Here is a 26,580-nt window from a genome sequence, read left to right on the forward strand (position 1 = left end):
CCCAAGAAAATAAAATCTGTCACTGTTTCTGGGTTCACATAGTTAACCTTGTTTGGGGTGAGAAGGCTCAGAACAGAGGTTGCTTGGGATTTGTGGATTGAATGACTGAAAATACTGCATTTCTGATTGAGTAGACATGAAAGTTATCTGGCTTTCAGCTGGTTGATGTGACAGAAGCAGCTCTATCTTGGGCTTAGAAATATTTTTCAGCACTTATTTTTTCTATTATAATTGGTGTTTTGTTTAAAGTTAACAAGTCATTGGTATCATCAATCAAACATAATAATAAAAAAAAGTCTATCATTACTTAGATGATCATTTTCTAAGTGTTTATTTTCTTTAAATATGTTGTTTTTATGGAAAAATTATAAATATAGCAATAGTACTAAGCAAACCATGCCAGAATGTTATCACATACATGTATATCTACACATAAAATAATTCAAAAAATTCGAAGTATTTACACTCACAAAATAAGAAATGTATAATTGAATTAACTATCCCTCTGAAAACAACCTATAGTACTGGATATAAAATATTTTGAACAGTTGTCTTGACTGTTTCAGTGAGCTGGCATGGAAAATAACTTTGCTAAACACTATATTTAATATCCCAGTCTTGCAGAAGGATGTTTGATGTTCAGAAAAAGATAACTGTGTCCACTATCACCACTTTTATTCAACATATACAGGGGACTTGCTCAGTTATCCAGTGGCTAAGACTCCACCTTCTCAACCCAGGGGGCCAGGGCTTGATCCCTGGTTGGGGAACTAGGTCCCACATGCCACAACTAAGAGTTCCCATGCTGCAACTAAAAAGAACTTGCATGCTGCAATGAAGATCAAAGATCTGGAAGTGTCTCCACCAAGAGCTGGTGCAGTCAGATAAATAAATAAATATTAAAAAACACTTACAGGAGATAGGGGGTATTTTAAAAATTTAAGAAATAAGCAATCTGTTACAAGCCTAATAAAGACAGAACCCAAATATAAAACGGAGAATGCCTTGAGGAATACAACAAATATGGTTTCTAAGCAAAAATAATTTAAAATGCGGAAAGAAAGCTAGCTTTCAGGAAATGTTAATTATACTGAACCAAGCTGAATTAGAAAATCAGACAAGACCAATAGATTCTTAGACACCGTTTTATATTTTATCTTTCCTTTTAAAAATATTTTTTTCCCATTCTTTGACTCTCAAACAATTATTTTGTAATCATTTATTTCTCAATTGGCTGAAAATATTCTCTCACCCTGATCTGAGAAAGGATATATATTTTTTTAAGCTTCTGTATGCTCATTTGATAGGATGCTCAATTTTTTTTCCCATGCTTGCATTTTGCAGATGTTGATCACTGTGAGTTTGCTTTTGTTTGCTTGTTTTCTTCCTAGATGTCTATAGAACTTAAAAAGCAAAAACAAAACAAAAAAACCTTTTAAACTTTTCACTTTAGTATTCCAGCAGTATCTTTCAAATTTTATCATGTTTTTAAATTTTTTGTTAAAGCTTTAACCTAGAGAAAAGTTGCAACACAGTAAACAACCTTATACTTTTCACCTGAATTCATCAGTTGACATATTGCTATATTTGCATTTGAAAGTTACAGATATCATGGTCTTTCACTCCTAAATATGTCAGTATATGTCTACTAAGATCAAGGTTCATCACATCCCTATAATATAATTATCAAATGCAGACAATTTAATATTGATACAATATCATCTAATATTTACTTCAAGTAATAATTTACAAAAATATCCTTTATAACTTTTCTAATCCAGTATCCAATATCCAATCTGGGTTCACACCATTCATTTAACTGATATATTTAATAAAGGTTTTCCTGGTTCCCACTGAACTCTCCTGATTTAGAGCCTGTTTTGTTGGCTTACTGATATCTAAGATTCCTATTATATAAATGGTGAATCATTTAGATCTGTTTTCCACAAGTCTAATGTTTCTCTCCTTCCCTTTCTCCCTCTTTTTCCTTTTTTAGTTACTTTAAGTGCCCACCAGAGATAGAGGGCAAGGCTGGTCTTCAGGGCTGCAAGCTGTCTTACTGACTCGTGCACCCACCAGCCCAAATGCCTGGAAACTGCCATTTGACCAAGATAACCTCCCTGTTTAACTTCAGACCTCCAATATTAGCCTTCCAATGATGCACGGCCTCCATCTGATGCAGTGATTGTACCCAGTTCTTGGAGCAGCATGGCATCCACAGGCCTTTCTGTAGTGTCCTTGTCAAAAAGGCTCCAGATTATCTCCCCAGTCTCAGAATTTAATCCTGCAAGTTTGGTCTTATCTGTGGCCACAGCTAACTTCTTGGATCCGGAGAAAATGCCAAGGCAGCAAACCTGAGCTTCCTAACATACTGCTTGCTGCCTCCAAACTTGCCCACTTAGTCCTGTAGACTGCCCAGAGCCGGAAACCAAAAGCCTATGGACGCAGCCAATGTGAGATCCTACGCCCAGTCCACTGCTGGCCCAGAATGAACCGTGTTGCAAGTGTGGCCTCCATGGAAACACAGAGTTGGCACCGCAGGAAAAGTGTTTGGTGAGTTGCTTTTAAGGCTTAGTTTCTTGGTTTTCACTTCTTTATCCATCATAAATTGATATCTTGGGGTTTGTTTTATGTCATTAATTTGATTTTCTGGTCTATCCAACATGAAGCTCAATCCTTATAGTATACTGTTTACTTGAACAAATGGTGGTTGTGTGTTTTACAATGTAGCGTTCACAGAAGTCAGGTTCTTTGTGCTTTGTAACTATATGCTATAGTTGTGTGTGCACAGGCACACACGCACTATAGTTTTACAGATGCCATATCCTCTTGAGAATTGCATAAGAATATTTAATCTTCTAGTTTTTACGAGTAATTAATTTCATGTGAGAAAGTTACTCTTCAAAGAAATGTCCTCTTTTCTCGCTGCATTTTCTTTACATGTGTTGAGTAATGTTTCTCTGTTTACATGGTACAAAACTCCTGTGTGCTAGGCTTCTGCCTATAATGACTACCTGGTCCAGAAAGAAAACGCCTCTTGTCACTTTCACCTTGTGTGTCCTGACACAAAGCTTGTTGCTGTTGTTTAGTTGCTCATTCATGTCTGATTCTTTGCAACCCTGTGGACTGTAGCTCACCAAGCTCCTCTATCCATGGAATTCACCAGGCAAGAATACTGGATTGGGTTGCCCTTTCCTTCTCCAGGGGATCTTCCCAACTTAGGTATCAAACCTGGGTCTCCTGCATTGCAGACAGATTCTTTACAGAGAAGCTTGGGGGCTACAGTCCATGGGATCACAAAGAGTTAGACACAACTGAGCAATTAAACAACAAAAGCAATGTACTATTAGTTAGAGACTGTTTAATGGAGTTACCACATGTTCCTTAATAATTTGATACACACGTATGTCTCAGTCTATATGTGTCCTTGTTGAGAAAACTTACTATGAGAGAATAAGGTGTTACATATGTACGTTCTTGTTAACATTTTATCTCAAATAGTTTCTTGAGAAATCAGTGTGTATATCTACCTTGCCTTAAAGTGGTTCATACTTATTGCCACCTGATTATTTAATTTCTAGAATTTTGTCTTAAGAAATAAGTTCTATATCCATGTTTCAATATAAATATTCCTATTGTTGTATTTATAATTGTAAAAATAGAAAATCTATCATTAAGTAAAGTTACCTACTCAAGTTTTTTTTTTGTAATTTTGGAGTACTCACTTATAATATCAAATAAAAATAGCAAGATGCAAGGATGTATATATTATATAATCACACTTTGGTTTTTATATTTGTATATGAAGGGGAAAAGATGTTTGGAAGGAAATGTATCAAAATGTAAGCAGGCTTATATTAAATGCCTTCCTTTCATTTTCCCTGATATTCAAAATTAATCTACAAAGCCAAGTATTACTTTTATAATCAAAACAAAATAATAAGTATTCTTTTAAATTAAAGCTCATTATCTAAAATTGAACTCTTCACCTTCCTTCCCAAATGGCCTTCACTTACTGACCCTTCTGTCACTACAAATGGAATCATTTTTCTGTCTTCCCAGACTTATAACTCTGGATAGTTATTTCTTCCACTCCAGTACATCCTACTTACAGGGCAACACCTTAATTACTATGGCAAAGACATATACGTATATTGTACTGTTCTTGTGGGAGTTGTGAGTCGGGTGGAGACGATGGCTGGAAACAATGCTGTAATCTGTTGTAGGTGCTCTGATTGGCCAGGCCTGTATCTTACTCTTCTTCCCTAGAGCCATGGTGTAGGTTTAACTTGAACCACATGCATGGAAAGTGAGGGTCACTTGACACCTCAAAGGAAATTTGTGGTACTGTTAGCAGAAGGGGAATGTATGCTGGAAAGTAAAAAAAAAAAAAAAAAATCCCACTGTAAGGCTTCTACTTATTGTTTCGGATGTACACGCCAAATGCTATCAAAAACATATCCTTTGTTTGGTCCTGCTTATTTTGATCTGTGGCCTGGCTTATAACTGTTTTAGACTGTGTTTTTCCTTAAGACAAGGATTATGCCATCCATATTTTTATCCCTAATATTTATAGGTAATACCTGAATGACACTGAATTGCTTTCATTTGTTAATCATATCCCATTTCATGTGATATTTAGTTTATTGTCTTCTTAAGTAGTTATTTGAAAATTGTATGTTCAAAAGCCTCTGTGTGTGTTTCCTCATTTAAGAATTACAGGGCTCAAAGTTTGAATGCTAATACTTATAGTTTTCATATTGTATAATCAAAATACATTTACTATACCAAAAAAGAAAAAATAATCATAAATATGTTTAAGCCTCTTCCATCAAAAGCTATCCCTCTCTATCAGTGAATTTGCATTAAGTAGTGAGTAATAGAAAGTTCAATAGGAATACATTTCCCTTAAGAATTTAATAAGCTTTCAGGCAGTCCATTGTCTTCTGGTCAATTCCATGTGCTAGTAACTACATCTAAAATTTTTGTTGTGGAAAATGTTTCTCAAATTTAATGTGCTTAAGAGTCACTTGGGAATCTTGGTAAAATGCATATTCTGATTAAGTAGAACTGGGTGGGACTTGAGATTCTGTACTTCTAATAAAATCCCAGATGATACTAATGTTGTGGTGGTAGCAAAGAGTTGAGAGTTACTCTTACATTTAGCCATTCCAAGGATGGTTAGCTCAGTAGCTCAATAGCATTATTTAAGAACCAGATTCTTTCTAACTTTCCACTGTTCAGTCCTCAGTTTATTAGCTTGTAGTCTTATGCTAGTGTCCTTTACTTCTGAAGATATTTGCCTTAGATTCAGATGTCACATGCATGCAACAGTATTCACAGGCAAAAAAGATCTTTTCTTTTTTATAATACATACAACTTTCTTAGGAGACAGCCTCATTTCCAATAAGTCCCTAAGTATAATTCTTTCAAGTCTCATTAATTAAAATTTCATTACTTATCCTGGCAAGGAAAACACAATTCCATGACAGGTTTAGAATCTTCTAGTGTTTTAATGTTTTACTTTAATATTAATCTTTGGTGGCTAGGTGATGGACAGTCCTGCTGTTCTGATACAAAAAGACACCCTTTTTCAGAGCAAGAATGAAAGGAAATGGATAGATATTTTACTACAGTCCTATTCAAGGTGAAGAGAAAACATCTTAGTGTATATGTCTAGTTATCCACTGCAGGTGGAAGGAAAGATGACTTGAGAAACAGATCTACACTGGTAGTGTAGGTAGTGACTAACAAGTTACTTGGCTTGTTTGGGAGTTGGAAAGAAAACAATTTTTAATGGAAAAATGGAAAATTGAAAAATGTTTGGGGGTTGGGTATGTACGATGGCAATTCTGGAATGGTACAGAATGTAACAATGTTTGTATGTCATGTAATGCCCAGCAGAGGCAATCTATTGCTGAAGAGGCTCTCAGTAATTAGGTAAGGTGACCTACCCAATAGAGAAAGTCATCTTTCTTTAGGTATTCAGTGGTTGCTCAGTGTATCACATATAAAATGACTACAGCATCAGGGAGAGAAGCATGGATTTTCTGCCAAGACTGATTTGGCTACTTACCACTGTTGAGTGTCCAACTTAATCTGGTTCATAATTTGCATCCAATGCCTGCAGTGCTTCCACAAGCAGCATCGTTCATGAATTTGTAGGATGACTTACCAAGTGTCAGTTTCCTCCATATATATCTTGTCTGACTAGGGTCACATTTCTTGACAGGGGCCCACAAACTCAGCATTCACTAGTTTTTACCACATGCCTCAATCCGGAAGCAGGTGGCTTGATGAAGCCTTGAATGGCCTGCTCGAGCCTCAGTTATAGCACAAACAAAGAGAAAACACCTTGTGAGAGGAGGGTCAGATCCCTAGGGGTGAGATGTGTGCCTTACATCAGCAGTCAGTGCCAGTGTAGTCTCTCTAGATGGAATGACTAGATCTGAGAGTTAAGGCATGGATATGAGAGTGGCTTCTCTTATAATTACTCTGAATTGATCTTCATGAATACTCTAGAAGAATTTTTTGCTTCCTGTCCCTTAGAGTATGGTTCAATGAGATTGAAGGTCATAGTACCTAAAAGAAGCATGCTTCATGAGGAAACATCATCATGTTTCCAATAAATTGGAAACTGAGACTATTCCCTGGACATTCTGAATTTCTCACACTGCTGAACCATCAGGTAGAGAAGGTGAAAGTCACGATTCTGCCCTGGGTGATTTATCTCAATTACCAGGAGGAAATTAGGCTGCTGATTCAGAATAGAGGGAAAGGGACTAATGTTTAGAACTCAGGATAATCACTGGGTTACCTCTTGATACTTAATTTCTTACCTAACTGTCCTTGGAAAATTGTGCTAACCCAAGGAAGACATGGCCACTAATGGCTCACCTGTAGGAATGAATATATGGATTATCCACCAGATCCAAACCCAGGCTAACTGAAGAGGTTGGCAGAGAGTAAGAGAGCACAAAATAATACAAGAGTGGCTTTGATTCACAACACAGGCCTGTGACCTGCTAAAGAAGTGGAGTATCACAGTTACATTTTATGTTGTTAGTTGATGTCTTCAAACTGCTACATTATCTGAAGAATATAACATCTGGCTAACGTTTTTGATTTTCAGTTAACAATTGTCCTATTTACAATCTTAAGATGTCTTTGGGCTCCTGACTATTTATCTCCCTTAAAGAATGTCATCTGTTCCCATGAGTTTATTTTTCACATGCATGCCAGGGAGTCCTGGTCCTAACTCTCTTATGAATGCCAAATATTGATATCCTGTTGCCTATTGGTTACCTTCAGAATTTTTCTTCCCCAACCCCCATAGTCATTGGCATTCCACTGAATCAATAAACTAAGCCTAGTAAACATCCTAGACAATTACTTCCTCTTCTCCCTTTAATGTCCAAGAAAAATTCTGGTTGATTTTATGTTTTAAATATTGCTTTGTTCTATCCTATTCTCAATATCACAAAGACTACAGTCTAGTTTAGGCACTTAATTTATCTTTCTTGGGTTATCAGAAAGTATAAACCAAATAAAATTGGAGCCTTAGCCCCACATAGAATCACATTTGAAGAAAGAGCAGTCAAAAGGAAATCTGAGAGCGTAATTCTAATTTCTAATCTATCCCTTAGAAAATATCTCAAGGGAGGAAGCATATTACCAATAGTGATTGTACTTTAAACCTCCCTGCCCCATCTCTGCCTCTTTGCTGCATCCTCCATGTGGATAACATCTGTTTCTCCCACTGTACCCCTTCACAGAGTTAAGCTCTACTATATCTTTCTCCTGCTGTTATTTCTCCTTTTTGCAATATAAATCTTTTAAACACTCACTTTTTTGTTGAGACAATCCTTTTTCCAATTATCCCGATTGTCCTTCAGAAGGCCTTGGTGCTATGTAGGAAGACAGAGACTCTTCCTTAGAAGCTGGAGAAAAAGGAGCAATCAAGGAAGCAGAACACAGCAACACTGTGTTAGTTTGTTGAGACTGGTGCATCTTCCTGAGACCTGATGGAGAGCCACACAGATACTCCTGTATCTGGAAGCCCCTATCATCCACCCCCACAGACACCCTGCTACTCCCTTCTTTTCTGTCAGTGGCACTGCTTTTGGTGTCTGTGGAGGGACTGCCTAATCTACTTTGTGTTCTTTCAAATTCCTGTTAGTACACTGACCAGCTAACATGTCATTGTTTTGATTTAATAGGTCTCTGCTAGGAGGAAGGTGATGGCTCAATCACTGAGTTAATTTTTTTCCCCTGTGGTTTCAGTTAGCTATGTAATGTGCCTCTTTCACAACTGCTGTAAATATTGGCCACTTCTATGGATCTTCTGATGTCTGAGAGGGGCCAGAATTAGACTCATGGTCATTGCCATCCTGCTTGTGACCTGCCTTGTGACACTAGAAGATTGCTAGGCTCATTGTCCAAACTTGGTTTAGTTTGTTTTAGGGGGGTTTCCTGGCAGAGGATCAAAAATCTGATGCAGTGGACTGAACGTGTCCTCCCCAAATTCCTGACTTCTAATGATGGTATTAGGAGGTGGGACCTTTGGGAGGTCACAAGAGTGGGGCCCTCGTGAATGGGTTGAGTACCATTACAAGAGGAATTCAGAGAGCTCTCTGACTCTCTTTCTCCCATATGAGGAACAAGGAGCAGTTATAGTCTGCAGTTTGGAAGAGGATTCTTAGCAGAACCTCACCATGCTGGCACCCTGATACTAGACTGCCAGCCTTGAGGAATGTGAGAAATAAATTTGTGTTACTGATGGCCCACTCAGTTGATAGTGCTTTGTTACAGCACCTGGAAAGGACCAAGACACCTGACTACTTATACCTACCATAAACTCTCCTGCTCAGGGGCTTCTTTCAGGAGGCAGAAGCATGCTTGCAGCTCTTCGTGGATTCCATTCCCATTCTAGAGGAAATCTGTGGTTATCTCTTTTTCCCCTATAATTCTGATTGATGAACTTTACGAGTAGCAACAAAACTAGAAATGGCTCAGTTTTAAGATGTAAGGCAAGACTGTTCAGTTGTTTACCACAGATTCTCACAGAATGACCTGCTCTAGACTATTCTAATTCCATAGTATGTGGGCCACAATGGTTGCCTTTCAAAACTGATTTTTTTTTTTAAAGGTGAAACATTTTTCGTGTTGGTTGGGACATAAAATTTAACACAGAAGTTATGGAAATTCTCTACCCTGATTTGTAATTAGCATAGGACAGTCTGCCGTCATAATGGAGATTCTTGAGGCTTTGAGTCCGTGAATAATCTCCAGTGCTGAGTTTCTTGGTTGCTTACTTTAGGTGTCAACATTCCTCTGCTGCTGATGCCTACCATTCCTACAGAATTTCAGCAATATGTTCTAATCATGAAGTATATTGTTCTTTCTCTGTCCTCTGGCATGGTGATCTTTCTGAGCTCCTGATCCTATGTTTATGCGAACTGTCCATTCCAGTCATTCTGAAGCCTGCCTGAGTCCCATGGTGGATGTCAAGTCTCCAGGGGATCCTGGATTTTTGCCCTCCTTCCAAAGAAAGAAAAGTAAAGAAAGTGAAGTAGCTCAGTTGTGTCCGATTCTTTGCGACCCCATGGACTGTAGTCTACCAGGGTCTTCTGTCCATGGGATTTTCCAGGCAAGAGTACTGAAGTGGGTTGCCATTGCCTTCTCCAGGGGATCTTCCTGACCCAGGGATCGAACCTGAGTCTCCCACACTGCAAGCAGACTCTTTATCTTCTGAACAACCAGGGAAGCCTGCCTTCCTTCTAAGGATAACTCTAATGTCTTCATAAATTTGATGCTGTTTAAAAAAAAAAAAACAGTTTTAAATTTATTAATTTGGATATAAAGGAAAGCAGAAAATTTGGGCAGTGGCTGAAATGGGGAGGTTGCTGCTGCTAAGTCGCTTCAGTCGTGTCCGACTCTGTGCGACCCCATGGACGGCAGCTCACCAGGCTCCGCCGTCCCTAGGATTCTCCAGGCAAGAATACTGGAGTGGGTTGCCATTTCCTTCTCCAGTGCATGAAAGGGAAAAGTGAAAGTGAAGTTGCTCAGTCGTGTCCGACTCGTAGCGACCCCATGGACTGTAGCCTACCAGGCTCCTCCATCCATGGGATTTTCTAGGCAAGAGTACTGGAGTGGGGTGCCATGGGGAGGTAGGGCTGAGGAAAATATTCTAAGATTGGTGAAAATTAAGCTACATTTTGCTAACAGCCTATCACAGGGTTCTTTTGCATACAATAAGCCCAAATGTATTTGTTCCTATTTGTCAATCAGTCCTCATATTGCAACGCTGGATCATTTGACATTCCAAAATCATGCTGCACTGTTTCCTGTCCTCATTTTGTTTCTCAAATTCTTTCTCAACCAAATGTCTCCTTAGCCCCAACTTCGTCTCATTTTCTGCTTTTATCCAATGCATTCTTTACAGTTTCCACAAGGTAAGATCTGTAACTTTCATATACTTTTCTTTTCTCCCATTCATTGTGAATAAGAACTAATAAGTGCTCAGTAAAATGCTTGCTGATTTAAATGGAATTGAATAATTTTACCTTTTATTACAAAGATTTTTCACATAGTGTAATTTATGAGCTTTTCCAATTGTCTGTCTGCTTTGGCAGTGTAAATGTTACTATTTCCATTTTGCAGATAGGTTTGTTGAGGCTCAGGGAACTTTGCATGGTTTTCTGGATACAATATTTGTGACAGAGGTGGTACTAAAATTCATGTCCTCTGATGTATACTTCCTAGTTCATAGTAAAGACCTTTGATTATATTTTCATGGTTCCATAGGATCCAATTGGATTCAGCAAACCTTCTAGAGTGCTAGTGGCAGAACATGCCAATTTTGTTTTTGTTTTATTTTGTCTTTTTCCAAACTGGGAACTGGTAAAATGTCCATTTCTGGAGAGATTCTGAGGAAATGTTTTCTCCCTTTGAGCTTCAGAAGTTCCTCTAGAGACATGGGTTAGAATGAGGGTTGTTTTGTTATAAGAATTTTTTGAAATAATAAAAATAAGTATTACATTTGCAATTTTATCCCACTTCACAGTATTAAGCACAATTTCTAAAAAACTTAAAACATACCATTTTTATTAATGGTCCATTTAAAACCACCAAACATTTTGATGTCAATTACTAAAACAAGGTTTAACGCTGTCAAAAAGCATTAGTGCTAAAAACAGTCATCCTCTCTGTATTTTCATCTGCAAAGCATTACAGTTTATAAAACAATTTTAACTCTGGATACGTAAGGCCCTATATGAAGGTTTCCATATGTTAAGAATTTTATTTGTGTGTTTGATTTTAAATTGCTTTGAAAAACAGACAGTTGAGGTTTATAGAAAGGAATCTTTCTTTTAGGAAATAAATGTCTCAAAAGTGCAGGGCACCAGCAGTAAAAACATTCTGACCACAAATCAGAAACACATTGGAAAGTGTTTGTTGAGTACACCTTCTGAAACTAGTATTTTGTTTCTATTTGCTGGAAAATTGAAAAATCTGTTGTATCTTGGCAAGGCTTAGTCAAGCCCCTGGCCCAGTCCCAGATTCCTTGTGCCATATATGGTATTATTGTACACACAGCTAGACTGCCTCACTCTTGTTTTCATCACATATATTTTAACTGTAAAATGTACCTGCTAACCGTACCATTATTAAGCTGTAGTTGTTCTCCACATCCTATTAGCTTGCATATTCTTTTTTTTTTTTCCCCTTAAAAATTGTGTCTAAGACAAAAAATACAAGTGAAAGAGAAGACGGCAATCAGTGTTTCAGCTGCTGAGTGGCATCTGGCCAAAAGCCACCAGGCTGACAACTGGAGTTTAAAGTGTGTTTTTGCAAGGCTAATTTAAGGTGAACTTAGATGGGTTCAAGATTTATAAGCCCTAAAATGTCCTGACTGGAGCAAAGTTCAAGTAAAGTAATTCACTGCTTGCCACGCAGATGGGGCTAAGCCCACACTGCCCTGTGGTTTAGTCTATAGGAGAATTAAAAAAAAAAAAAAAAAAAAAACAGGCACAAGGGCCGAGTTTCTGTGTTTCACTTCAAAGGTCTTCTAATAACTGAAAGGATTATACTCTTTTAACCAGCTAAGAAGGTTAGGTGGTTTTGAGCTAGTGCTTTTATAGCTATCGATAATTCTAAGTTTAAACTTTAAGGATTGCCTCTAGTGTACATCTGCTTTAACACATTCATGACTGTGAGAGACTCACACTTCTAGGGATTTCATAAAAAATTCAAAATAAATAGCAGACATTTTTGATTGTAAATACCCCTGGTGCTACAGAGAGTTTGGGGTTGAGAAATAATCTGGAAAATCATTTAATATATTTACCCTGTTTGAAAAAATTTTAACTGCTTCAAATACAAGAATCTGTTAATTTGGAATAATTGCCACCCAAAAGAAGTAGTGGTCTTCTATGTTAGTTTGCTATACAGTAGCCTATTGTAGGCCAGTATTATCAAACTAGAAGGAAGTTCAAATATTTGAAAGTGGAAAAAAAAAAAGAAAAGAAATAAAAGAAATCTTTCCCCATATGAAATACAAAGGATTGTGTAATTGAAATGAAAAGGGACAAACAGGAAATTACTGTTATTTTTAATATGAGAAAGCATTAAACATATTGTGAAGAAATGAGCTTTATCAAAGAAGTCTCATTTTCTTTCTGAATCCTGTTTATCATTATCAGTACAGAGAGTTAAAATATTCTACAGTACAGTTACTCTATTTAATAGATACTTACAAGGTAAACAACCAAAAGGTGACAGTGCTGCTTAGATTGGTTAAAAATAAATGAAATTGTCACATAAAAACCAAGTATTATTATCTCATGAATTTCCTTTTTAAAGAGGTTCAGAAAGAGACACCTGTGAATGGTACAGGGAATTGCAAATTACCTCATTTAAGTATAATAGAATGACATTTCCAAAGTAATAAGTTACATCTGGTAAACAATAGTTGATGTTTACAATGGCTCTGAGGAAAGGAGCTTTTGGGCTTTTAAGTAATGTTGCTTTTTATAACCATAAGTAATGTGATAATTAAATAGTTGTTGCTTCTTTTGCTTTTAAATATTATTCATAAGCTTCACCAGGATATTTTTTCCTGGCAATTGCAGAGATAAATATGGATTTTTGCACTACAGATGAAAAAATAATTGTGCAGAACCTTGTCAGACACCAAGACTCATTCTCTCAGCACACTTAAGCAGTCTTGATTTTTTTCCCCTAAACACCTTTTATTTTCTACAAATGTACACGGATTGTGGGCTGAAGCTTGGCAAGTTCTTTGTCTACTTCTTTTAAGGTCTGTTTGCCCACCTGTATTGGAATGGAGGCCGCAAGACATAAAACAGTCTAGCCAGGCTGTGGGGACAACCCTCCTTGGGAGAGAAGTCTGATCTAGGTTTTCTTCTGTAAAATGAAATAGACTCTTGTGAGAGAGAGCCATATCTTTTACCAAGGAACTTATTTCCTAACAAATGCAGTACCTACAGGATTTGTGCGGATCCCGAATTCATTGGCTCAGGAGCTGAGGGTACCCAGACACTCTTTTGAAGTTACCTGCTGGTTTCATCCTTATTTAAATATGTTTGTTATGTTTAGACTCATTTGATTAATTTTCAAAATACCTAGCTTGAACTCACACCAGAAGTCTTCATTGACTTAGCCTTTTGCTCTGAGGGTTCCTAATTCCAGGAGCTAGAGTGGATTGGGGCCCTCAGCAGAGAATGCCTAACTGGAAGAACCCATTCAGTGAGAATGGGGGCCTGCAGTCCTTAGGAGCTGCCCATCAGAGGAGAGAATTCCTGTGGGCTTTCCTCTAACATTTTCTATGTATTCTAAAGGATGCTTTGCTTTTTTAAAGCTAGGAAGTATTGCATTCCTGCTGGAAAATACCAGGTGTTTCATTAACTAATGCCTGATCAGCTTAAAGTGTGCATTCTTTTCTAGCAAGAAGTATACATAGTGAGGCTGATTCTAAAGAGCCTAACCTTTTCTCTCTTTCCAATCAGGCATTAGTCTAAGCAACTCCAAGGCCACACCTTTAGTATCACCTCTGGCTCAATGAGAAATATATTTTAAGAGTGGCTCCTCCAGTGATGGAATGATCTTAAACTTTCATTATCTTAAATTTTGATTTAAAGCAAAAATGGGAAAAAAGTAAATCTCTATTTATTGTTTCTACTGAATTAATGATGTTCTATTTCTCTGACACATACTGTACTTTTATTATGGACTGCCATTTTTTTTCCTCTGGGGCTTCTCAGGTGGCTTCGCAGTAAGGAATCTTCCTGCCAATGCAGGAGATGCAGGAGATGTGGGTTTGACCCCTGGGTCAGGAAGATCCCTTGGAGGAAGAAATCACAACCCATTCCAGTATTCTTGCCTGGAAAATCCCATGGACAGTGGAGCCTGGTAGGCTACAGTCCACGAGGTTGCAGAGAGTCAGGCACCACTGAGCATGCATGCATGCATTTTTTCTGCATTCTTTAAAAATATGTAAACATTGACTTTTAAAATGTGTATATTTATCGTTAATTTTCAAGATATTAAGTTAATAATATGGAAACATTAAAATATACCTGTCTCTGAAGGTATAGCAACCCTTCTGTGTTTGTGGTAATTTTATGTTGAAATTTCTCTTCTATACTTTTTTCACTGTCTGCAGCAATTGACGAACAATTTGTTCTCCAGTTTTGGCTACAATGGCAGTTATTATAAAAACAATCATGGAAGAAGAATGTATTGCTTTCTGCCCAGACATATCTCCTCCTATTTTCAAAGAGAACACTGAATTGTAAACTATTAACTTATGCTTTCTCTAAGAATATTTTAAAATGGTCTTGGGGATCCAAAAGATTTCATTGTTTTTGTCAACTCAATATTAGATGCAAGGCTATGAAGTCATTTATTCAATCAGCTCTGCATAGCTGAATGTGACATAGTGCTTGTTCTCATAAACAGTTGCACATACACATAACTCAGATCTAGCAAAGCAAGTAAGTGTCTTCAGCCAGGTTTCTTACACTAGAAAAATCAAAACAAAACCAAGCCTAGCAAAAGAAAGGTAAGCTTGTCTTGTTAGATGCTCTTGTTAATTTTTTTTTTCTTCTTCTGAAGCTTGGGCAGGGAGAGCAGACATTCTGAATTTGTTGCTTTTAATTCTTTAGAACATGAACTTTGCTTTCCCTAAACTTAAAATCTCCAACAGGTTTATTTATATTCTGTAGAACTAGGGGCTTCCCAGGTGGCGCTAGTGGTAAAGAATACACCTGCCAATACAGGAGACCAAGAGATGTGGGTTTGATCCCTGAGTTGGAAAGATCCCCTGGAGAAGGGAATGGCTACTCACTCCAGTATTCCTGCCTGGAAAATTCCATGGACAGAGGAGCCTGGCAGGCTACAGTCCATGGGACCTCAAAGAATTGGGGATGACTGAGCACACACACACAAACACACAGGAAGTTCTAGAGCCCAGACAGAACTATTTCATACAGCATTTTACCTTCTTGGTAGATATCTTCTGGGAGGATCATTTGAAGATGTGGAGACTGCTTGATAAGTAGACTAGTAACTCTGGCTCATTTTTAGATATGACTATAAGAGGAGCATAAAGCCTGAGACTATTTCTTACTTATGCATTAGTGGACAAAAGTATGTTTTTAAAAAATCTTATCTTTTGAAGGATCCCTGAATTTCTCTTGCTACTACTTAGCATTATGTTTTTACCTGATAAAGAAGTGACAAGAGGGGCATTTACAAGGAACTCTCAGGGAATTCACTCTCCTCATCTGAAGTTAGTCCGTGTTTTAGATAACACTTGCATTCATCTAAAATCTTTGTACAGGTATTATCAAATCTTGTATGGAATTTTTCCACTTTCAGCTATCTCTGAACTTCTTCGCATTTTTCTAGCCCTAAGTAAATCTGAGAACACATTTGGAAGTAAAGTGCTCACATTGGTATACTATTGCATACTACCCACCTCTAAAAACATTCCATACAAATTTAAAACAGAAATGAAGCCTATTGCTGCCATGAAGCTAAAAGTCTATTCAGAATCCCTAGGTGGCACAGAAAGCATTTAGACTTATTTCATTCACATGTCAGGTAAAGACTTTCATTTAGCAGTGAGGTGAATGCTGAATAATGGATCTTTTGAATAATGTAATTAAGAATTCATTAAGGAGGACTTAAAAAAAAAAACCTGACTGAAAGCAATGTGTATGTACTCCCTACACTGAAATTCCAAAATGTATCATAGGATTGATGACTGAAAAAAATATCAGCTGAAAACCAATTAGAAAAATACTGGCATTTCATTTACAAAATACTGACATTAAAATTCAATGAGGCACAAATATATGTTTGAATTTATTAGAAATTATGTTAAATTAGGATTAAAGATCATTTTTATTATTTTAAAATGTGCTAATAATATAACAGAGAGATTTAACTAACACTCTGTTTTTGTGAGAAGATCTCTTAGTGTTCATGTGAACCTTACAATATTGAAGAAATTCACTCGGTTCTTGGATAGCTGATCAAATAAGAAATGACAAATTTCTTTTTTTATTCCTTGGTTTTTGTGAATTGAAATGATGAAAATTTTAAAACAGGCCCAAATGTGGCAACAACAGGTCAGAGATTTGCCTGTAACAAAAGCCCTAATATTGTTAATATTGCTCTTTGTATTGCTATTATCAGCGCAAGAGGAAGGAGGTAAAGAATTTCAGTGTTTTCATTGATCAGCACCCACTAGTATTCATAATCCTGTGTCCTTAGAGCCCCTCTGTGTCATGTTGCTTGTATACAACAGAGAGGAGCTACCTGCTGGAGAAAAAGCAGATGTTTGTGGATATTAGAGTTCAGTAGTTGAGGACTTAGGACAGTCTTCCACAGAGGCAGTTACAGAATTTTTACCATTTGTCTTGAGCATTGTGAACATTTTTTTGAAGCTTCAGAAATGCCCTCTCGTAGGATATGCAGTCATCTGTTTTTGTCTTGGGTAAAGGACCATATTCAGTAAATAGCTCTTGTGTTTTTTTGCCTTCGCATGTTACAAGCCCTGTCTATCTATGGCATAAAATTTATGCTTTTGTCATCAGTTTTTTCTTTCCAACTATATGAAGGGAAAATGTCAAGAAGTTGATGGAATAGAATAAATTTATTTGCTTTTATTTTCAGACAGATTGAATTATATTGTATTAATTAGAGATCAAATTGCATTAGTATATAACCTAAATTTTGTTTTTTAACTTGTTGAGACTAGTAAAAGCAAATAATAAATCAATTAGAGTCTCTTCTGAGTCTTATGCAGCCATGTAGAACTGACTTGTACAATGAGCTGGGTTTCCCATTATCTTGAGAATTCTGACCCAGAGGAGCTAGACTGTTTAATGCATAGTTATGGGAAGATAATGACCCACCCTAAAAGACCCACCCTAAAAATACAAAAATGAAAAAAGCCTCACCTCTCCAGATAGAATTATTCATCCAGATGGCACAATGGAAGCTTTTATGCTGACTGCCTTCTTTAAGCTTTCATTTTTATTTTGAAGATCATATCTTTCTTTAAAGATTTCTTCTAGTTAATTGGAAACAGTACAGTAAAACCTAATGAAATGAACACAGGATAAAGGATCACAAATGTTAAGGTCTAATCCTTACTCTGTCAGTGACTACTGCTTTGTGTTTCAGCCACATTACATTGCCACTGTGTTTCCATTTTGTTTTATGCAAGATGTAGAGTTTCTACTTTCATACTTGGAGTATGTTAGCAAGCACAGGAAGGGAAGATGAGAATTGTTGCCTTCTCTGACAATAGTATTATTTATATCCTTTAACTATGTACACATTAGAGAGATCCAAGACTTCATAAACATACTTGTTAGCATCCATGAACCGGTACAATTTAATACAATCTGAATTTAGGACATAACTGATAAACAAATCCATTGTAGGAAGTGACTAGAGTTGAAAGAGGTTGATGCAATAAATTTTCCAGGAGGGAAGATATATTTTAGGTAGGTTTTTAAAAAATTAAAATTGGTCACCATGTTTTGAAGCTAAAAAGACCTTTGGATTTTCTTTTAAAGAATGGTTTCCATGGAAAGCACACCCTAATGTGAGCCCCACAGTGACCCATACCCTTGTATAATCCTCTCCTCTTGAATGCAAATGGAACCTGTAACTTGAATATGGCAAAGATGATGGGGTGTCACTCTTGTGACTGTGTTTTGTTAAATGAGACTTTGCCTTTGTAGACCAGAGCTGGAGAGATTCTCCTTTTGACTGTGAAGAAGCAAACAGCCATTTGTGTACTATCTATGGAGAGGGCTACATGGTAGGAAGGCCTCTGAATGAACTTGGAAGAATTCTTCTCTAGTTGAGGTTCAAGATGAGGAAACAGCTAAACCATGGCAGTACTCATGACCCATGAAAACTGTGTGATGATAAATGTGTGTGGTTTTAAGCTGTTAAGTTTGTGGTAATCTGTTACTTGGAAAAAGAAAATTAACACAGTTGAATCAGTTCTGATCCAAGAATGCTATCAGTAAAAATAATTTTACCTTGCACTCCAATATATTTACATTCATTTATAAATTATATATACTACTGCTACTGTAATACCATAGATTATCACTGAAGCTCAGTTTTTTTCTTATTTTATTACACAAAAGTAAAAATACATAGTGGTTCTAATTCCTCTTATATACTCTACATATACCACATGTAGGAGTTCTGCACATGCATTAGAGATCCACTGCTTTCATCTGGGATTTCTAAGTTTGTGTATCAGTACTACTACAAAATAAGTTTAGTTTTACTTCAAAAAAATTTTAACAGAGTTCTTAATGTCCAGAATGTATAAACAGCTTATAAAACTGAATAACAACAACCAAAAAACAAACAAAAATAAATTCAAAATGGTTTGAAGACCTAAATGTAAAACATAACACCATAAGAATGATGCCTCCTAGAAGGAAACATAGGCAAAACATTTTCATGTTTCAATTGTAGCAGTGTTTTTTTAGATCAGTTTCCCAAGGCAAAAGAAATAGAAGCAAAAACAAACAAATAGGACCTAAGCAAACTTAAAAACATTAAAGGAAACCCTCAATAAAATGAAAAGACAACCTACAGAATGAGAGAAAATACTTGCAAATGTTGAGGCTGTCAAGGGGTTAATTTCCAAAATATACAAACAGCTCTTATCTAAAAAACAATCCAAAAAAAAAAAAAAATGGGCAGAAAACCCAAATAGACATTTCTCCAAAGAAGACATGAAGATGACCAAGAGGCACATGAAAAGATGCTCAACATACTAATTATTAGAGAAACACAAATCAAAACTACAGTGAGGTGCCACCTCATACCAGTTAGAATGGCCATTATTAAAAAATCTACAAATAACAAATGCTGGAAAGGGGATATGGAGAAAAAGGGAACCCTCTTACACTATAGGTGGAAACATAAATTGGTATGACCACTATGAAAAACAGTATGGAGTTTCCTCTAGAAACTAAAAATAGGATTGCTATTTCTATGAGGCAGCAATCACACTAATGAGCATAATATCTGAAAAGAGGAAAACTCTAATTTGAAAAGATATATGCACCCCCGTGTTCACTAGCACCATTTACAATAACCAAGACTAGGAAGCAACCCAAGTGCCCATCAACAGATGAATGAATATAGATGTGAGATATATATATATATACACATATATATATAAAATGAAATATTGCTCAGCCATAAACAAGAATGTGATATTGACAGTGCAGCAACATGGATGTACCTAGAGAATATCATACTGAGTGAATTAAGTCAGAAAGAGAAAGACATACCATATGATGTCACTTATGTGTGAAATCTAAATTGTGATACAGATGAGTTTATTTACGAAACAAACTCACAGGCATAGATAACAAATTTATGGTTACCAAAGGGGAAATCAGGAGTTTGGGATTATCAGATACAAACTACTATATATGAAAATAGATAAACAACAAGTCCCTACTGTATAACACAGTGACTGTATTCAATAGTCTATTATTATGAAGCATAATGGAACAGAATATGGAAAAGAGAATTTATTCATATATATTCATATATATATATGTACAAAACAACATTGTAAATCAACTATACTTCAATAAAAAAATTAAAAATTCCTTACATTTGAAAGCTTACATATTGTTAGTATGTCTGCAAAGTACCAGGTGTCCATCTGCTGCTGACCTTGGTTGGACCCCACTAAACAGTAGTGTAGATAAGGGAAGAAGGGGACACTGAGAAAGGGGGCAGAACTGAAGACAACATTGCCATGGGCTCTGGGTACATAATTTTGTTCAAGTCAGCTCCAGGGAATCTAAGGTTTGCTTGTTCAAATGATAGCAACCTATGCTTAGTAGATACTGTCTATATCTATCTATATAAGGGACGCATAGGATATTCTTTTGTCTATCTATCATAGTGTTTTCTAGAGCTTTTATTGCCTCATACTCTGATGTGTTTTTTATTCAGAGTTTTGAAAGGGAAGTCAGGTTGGCCACAGAGTTAGGAAGGGAGAGACACCATATATATATTTTGGAAAATGGCTGATAGAGGTCTCACTTTATTAAAATTTGGGGGACAGTCATATCAGTTATTCTCTACTATGCCAAATACCAAGTAGAATATGACCGTTGACAGATTTCATCTCCTATTAACCTTCGAGTGGTTTGAAGTTGAAAAACCTCTGAAAATAAAAAGATATTTGTCATTTATTCAGTAATTACCATGCATCACCGACTCGATGGACATGGGTTTGGGTGGACTCCGGGAGTTGGTGATGGACAGAGAGGCCTGGCATGCTGCAATTCATGGGGTTGCAAACAGTCAGACACGACAGAGCAACTGAACTGAACTGAACTGATGTATCAAATGTTGTGATAGATTATTGACCTTAATTATGTGTTTCAAGGTCACCGATCAGTAATTAAGAGTGGGTTCATATACTCACTCTATCCCTTGGTATGACCTTACTTCAGGCTGCTAAATCATTCAATCATTCATTTAGCAAATCCATGTTCTCTGAGCCACTCATTCTTCTAAGCACTGAGAATTCAACAGTGATTAAAGAAGGCTAACTTCCTCATGAGTTTCTTGTGGGGGACCCAGATGATGATAAAATAAACAGATAGTAAACAAACAAATATATAAAATGTTAGGTGGTGGTAAGTACTCTTCAGAAAAGTAAATCCAAACAATTTGGATAGAGGAAAACAGTAAGAGGGTGTTGTTTCTGCAGAATGGTAGGAAAAGTCTTTCTGAGAGGGAAGGTGTCCTTTGAGAGGAGAATGAATGGAGGAATAGGAAGAAGCATGCATATCTGGGGGAAGACATTTCAGGGAGAGAGACGGAAAAAGGCTTATGGGGAGAGCTTGCTTGGCATGTTCCAAGGAGAGAAAGGAAGACAGTCTGGCTAGAAAAGGATGAGCCTGACAGAGACTGGTAAGAGGTAAACCCAGAGAAACCAGGATGGAAATAGGGAGACCATTTTTGAGGTTATTGCAATAATTCTGGTGAGAGGATAGTGGCTTTGCCTATTGGGATAAGAAGTGGGTAGGATTCTGGGTGTATTTGGAAGGTGCAGCTGTTTAGATTTGTTGATGGATTAGAGCAGCACATAAGAAAAAGAGAAGAATGGCTATATTGGCAAGTGGATGAATAGAGTTGCCATTTACTGAATTGGAGTAAACTGGGGCTAGAGCAAATGCAAAGAACACATAAATAATTCTGTTTTGACCATGAAAACTTTTGACATGCTATCAGATATTCAAAGGGAGATACTGAGTGAGCAGTTTTAATATACAGAGTTGAGAGTAGTGGTTGGGCTGTTGTCAGTGTTTAGTAGTAAAGATACAGTACTAGGTAGAAAGTGAAGAAGAACCAAAGAGCCTCTTGATGAAAGTGAAAGTGGAGAGTGAAAAAGTTGGCTTAAAGCTCAACATTCAGAAAATTAAGATCATGGCATCCAGTCCCATCACCTCATGGCAGATCGATGGGGAAACAGTGGAAATGGTGGCTGACTTTATTTTTCTGGGCTCCAAAATCACTGCAGATGGTGACTGCAGCCATGAAATTAAAAGACGCTTACTCCTTGTAAGGAAAGTTATGACCAACCTAGACAGCACATTAAAAAGCAGAGACATTACTTTGCCAACAAAGGTCCATCGAGTCAAGGCTATGGTTTTTCCAGTGGTCATGTATGGATGTGAGAGTTGGACTATAAAGAAAGCTGAGTGCTGAAGAATTGATGCTTTTGAACTGTGGTGTTGGAGAAGACTCTTGAGAGTCCCTTAGACTGCAAGGAGATCCAACCAGTCCATCCTAAAGGAGATCAGTCCTGGGTGTTCATTGGAAGGACTGATGTTGAAGCTGAAACTCCAATACTTTGGCCACCTGATGCGAAGAGCTGACTCATTGGAAAAAACCCTGATGCTGGAAAAGATTGAGGGCAGGAGGAGAAGGGGACAACAGAGGATGAAATAGCTGGATGGCATCATCGACTCGATGGACGTGGGTTTGGGTGGACTCAGGGAGTTGGTGATGGACAGGGAGGCCTGACGTGCTGTGGTTCATGGGGTCGCAAAGAGTCAGACACGACTGAGTGACTGAACTGAACTGAACTGAACTAGGATGATGGTCACCAAATGGATGCTAAGTCTCTCCTATCTTCTCCCCAGTCTCATTTATTTGCTGGTATCTTGATTCTATTTTGAGTCTGATTAATATATTCAATTTTAATAAAAGTTCAGGAGATTTGTTAATAGAAAATAATCTAAATATTATCCCCAGTATCGCTTATTCTTCATCCTACATTTCACTCTGGTAGATTGATTTAACTTAAAAATATTTAACTTATAGACCAAGATTATAAATATTATCAATAAAATAGATGTATTCATGTATAATAATTTTGGCAAATTTCTGATCATCAGTTCTAGCCTATTATTTCTTTTTCTTGTATTTTCTTGTATTTCCTTCTCTTGTATTTTCAGTATTCCCTTTGCTTGTTTATGTAATACTTCTCACTTTTGCTTGTGCTTCTTTATTTACATTGTATAATGCTTCACTTTGCATTTTCTCTTCAAATTTCTTTAGAGTTCTAACCAATCCTCACTTAAGCTTTCAAATGTTTTCATGCCCTTAAGACTTCCTTCGCTATCTTCAGTTCAGTTTCATCCCTTAGCAACTGGTGGCATTTAGCTTGCAGAAGGGCAGGACAAAGTTGTGATTTAAATGCTCTCAACTCACTCTACAAGCATTTGTGGAATAAGGCTCTTAGAATTAATACAGTGTGAGCTTAAGATAGTGCTTGCTTTGGCAGCACATGAATTAAAATTGGAACCATAGAGAGATTAGCAAGGTGACATACAAATTTGTGAAGCATTCCATATTTTAAAACAGCAAGTTAAGGATAGAGATCATTAACTCACTGTCTTTTTGAACACTCAGGTCTCGTTGGGAAATATAATGTTCCCAGATTTTAAACGGAGAAGGCAATGGCACCCCACTCCAGTACTCTTGTCTGGAAAATCCCATGGATGGAGGAGCCTGGTGGGTTGCAGTCCATGGGGTTGCTAAGAGTCAGACACGACTGAGTGACTTCACTTTCACTTTTCACTTTCATGCATTGGAGAAGGAAATGGCAACCCACTCAGTGTTCGAATCCCAGGGATGGGGGAGCCTGGTGGGCTGCCGTCTGTGGGGTCGCACAGAGTTGGACGTGACTGAAGCAGCTTAGCAGCAGCAGGTTTTAAAAAAATAGAGGAAAACTACACAACAATATAGAAATTATAAAATTGTAGGGTAAAAATTGCACATACAAATGTTGAAGTACAATTGAGTATTTGAGTACTGTACTGGGATATTATTTATCTCACAAAGGTTTACATTATCTTAATATATTTCCCGTTACCTTAATTTATGGAAAGCCATTGTCAACTGAAAAAAAAAATGTACAGTCTAAAAGTTGAGAATAAATGTTTTTTTCAGGGACCTTATTGAGGATGATAGCCTGAGATGGTGCCTCTCAAGGAGCTCTAGGTACTGTTCCAATACGGTAAGTGAGGAACCAAGACATGTAGTTATTTCTGCTGGAAAAAAACAAAACAAAACAAAACCCTCTTAAAAAATCACAACTGTAGTCAGACATCAAAAGATTACTGCTAATCACAAAAACCACACCTCAGGTTAATGACTTTAGTGTTTTTCTATGTATGGGAAGGTATAAGTCTGGGCTTGTTGATATCATTCCTTCGATGTTCATCTTAAATCCTCAGGACCGGTACCCTGTTGCTTCCATCCTGAATTCCCTCAGGGTACACCTCGGGGTGTCTGCAATGGCTGATGACTTTATGGCAACAACATCTTTTGTTTACTGAGATGGAAGGGTACATATTTTGTCTCCAGTGTAAAGGTGTATTATGCAAAACATTTAACAACAGGGGAGGCAGAGTTGCTGACCGATCAAGTTGGGTATCATTTGTGTAATGAAATTGAAACCATCATGAGATACCACTATGCACCTATTGAAATGCCACTTTTTTAAGTGCTGTTGAAGATGTGCAACAACTGAAATTCTCATACATTACTGGTACAAATGGAGAATTCTGCAGCTACTATAGAAAGCGGATTGGCAAAATTTGTAGTGGCTTTATTCATAACTGGCCCAAAATGTAAAAACCAAAATGCTCTTGAACTAGACAAACTCTGGTGCATTCATACAATGAAATACCATAAATTAAAAGAAAAAAGAGCAATAACTATTGGTATATATAATCAATGGATGTATCTCAATGCATTATGCTAAGTGAAAGAAACTAAATTTATACTATGTAATGGTTCTCTTTTGACATTCTGAGTTGGTAGAACTATAGGCACAAAAACCAGATCAGCATTGCCAAGGACTTTGGGCATTGTGAGAGACAGGCCACAAATAGCAATGAGAAAATTTGAGGGTGATGACACAGTTTGTATTTTGATTGTGATGGTTATATGACTATGTGTTTATAGTCATATATAGATTTTATATGTTTGTCAAAAGTCATAGAACTATATACTAAAAAAGATAAATTTTACTGTATATTAAATTATACCTCAATAAACTTGGTTTTAATGAATAGAAGGAAAAAAAGAATAGTTTATTTTCTGAATATGATAATCCAGTGTTTTGGAATTGAGTTTGATTTGAATAGTCTATCAGGTGAGAATAATACCTCATGTATACTATAATTAATTGTTTTATTTTTATCATAAAAATGTTTCTTCATTGATCAAGTATGTAGTTTAAGGAGAAATTCACCTACAGTAGGGAGGGAAGAAAAGGATACCTACATATATATAATATTCCTGAAAATAAAAGGATTTAAGATTGAGAAGTGTTAAAAGCTATAATACAACTGGGTATCGTCCTCATGTAGAGTGTTTCTTGATAATTTTACAACAGCCCTTCAAGATGGACTCCATTATTATCATCTCTAGTTTACTGATGTGAGAACAGCTTCAAAGAACCAGCCAGGATTCAAACACAGATTTTTTTTTTCACTCCACAGTTTATGGTCTCTCTCTGACATTCTCTTGTCTTCTAGATCATTCCCACAAGTGGTTTCACAAAGATAGAATGGACTAAGTCTGACTTGTTTTATATTTTAGATAGAGTTGTTAAATACTGAGTTCCCTTTCTTAGAAACTGAGGCTGCTCTGTAAATTATTGAGGATTTCTCCAGCCATTGAAGGCATACACAGTGTGATTCTGAATTAAGCCATCACCAATTGTCCTTTGAACTTATGCTCAGAAGGATACTTTCGTGGGGTTAGGTCTTTGTTAGTTCTTCCAGGTCTCTTCCACGATGTTCATATTTAGAAAGTGGAGAAAAGTTATTGTGCAACCCAGGAAAATGATATAATTATTCAGATATATCTCTTACATACTGAGTCCTTTGAAGACTGTATTCCCTTTAAGTATCTATATATTCTTTAAAGACAATAGTTATCATTATAGTTTCAGAGATACATCATAACATCAACTCCAAAACCCTTTACCTCGGTGATATTCAGTAAACATATTTTGAAGGAATAAAAGAATGAATGAAAGTGGCAGTAAGGAATATTGTAAGAATCTTTGGAGTTAGATAGAGACTTGTATCTGAGTTCTAGCTATTTCATTTACTATTTGGGTGACTTTTAGTTAATTATTTAACATTGACAAGATTCACTTTTCTCTACTATAAAATGAAGATGATAATAACACCTATTACTTGTGAGAATTAAAAGTGAGAAAAAGTATGGATTGTGTTTAGCACAGTTGCAAACATAGTAAGTATTAAAGATACAGTGTTTATTAATGATATTTGTAAAATCCTCTTATTCTATATTACATCATTAATAATTCAAGTTATAAATTAATAATAATATTTTGGTACTGCCCTTAAATAAATTTCATTTATTCTTTAAATTTTCCTAATTCATGACACTTATGCATTATTTAGAGTATGATTCAATGAGTAGAAT

General features: G+C 36.6%; 1 protein-coding gene across 1 annotated transcript in view; it reads left to right on the forward strand.

Moving 5' to 3' along the window:
- Positions 1-26,580, forward strand: part of LOC145522365 (uncharacterized) — a 164,202-nt gene that overhangs the window by 130,602 nt on the left and 7,020 nt on the right. Inside the window, exon 8 of the mRNA XM_081531126.1 lies at positions 1,997-2,553. The gene's annotated coding sequence lies outside the window, so the exon portion shown is untranslated. The remainder of the gene's footprint in view (positions 1-1,996; positions 2,554-26,580) is intronic.

Source organism: Giraffa tippelskirchi, chromosome 10 (assembly GCF_054371585.1).
Source record: "Giraffa tippelskirchi isolate mGirTip1 chromosome 10, T2T-mGirTip1v1.2.pri, whole genome shotgun sequence".
Classification (NCBI taxonomy): Eukaryota; Metazoa; Chordata; class Mammalia; order Artiodactyla; family Giraffidae; genus Giraffa; species Giraffa tippelskirchi.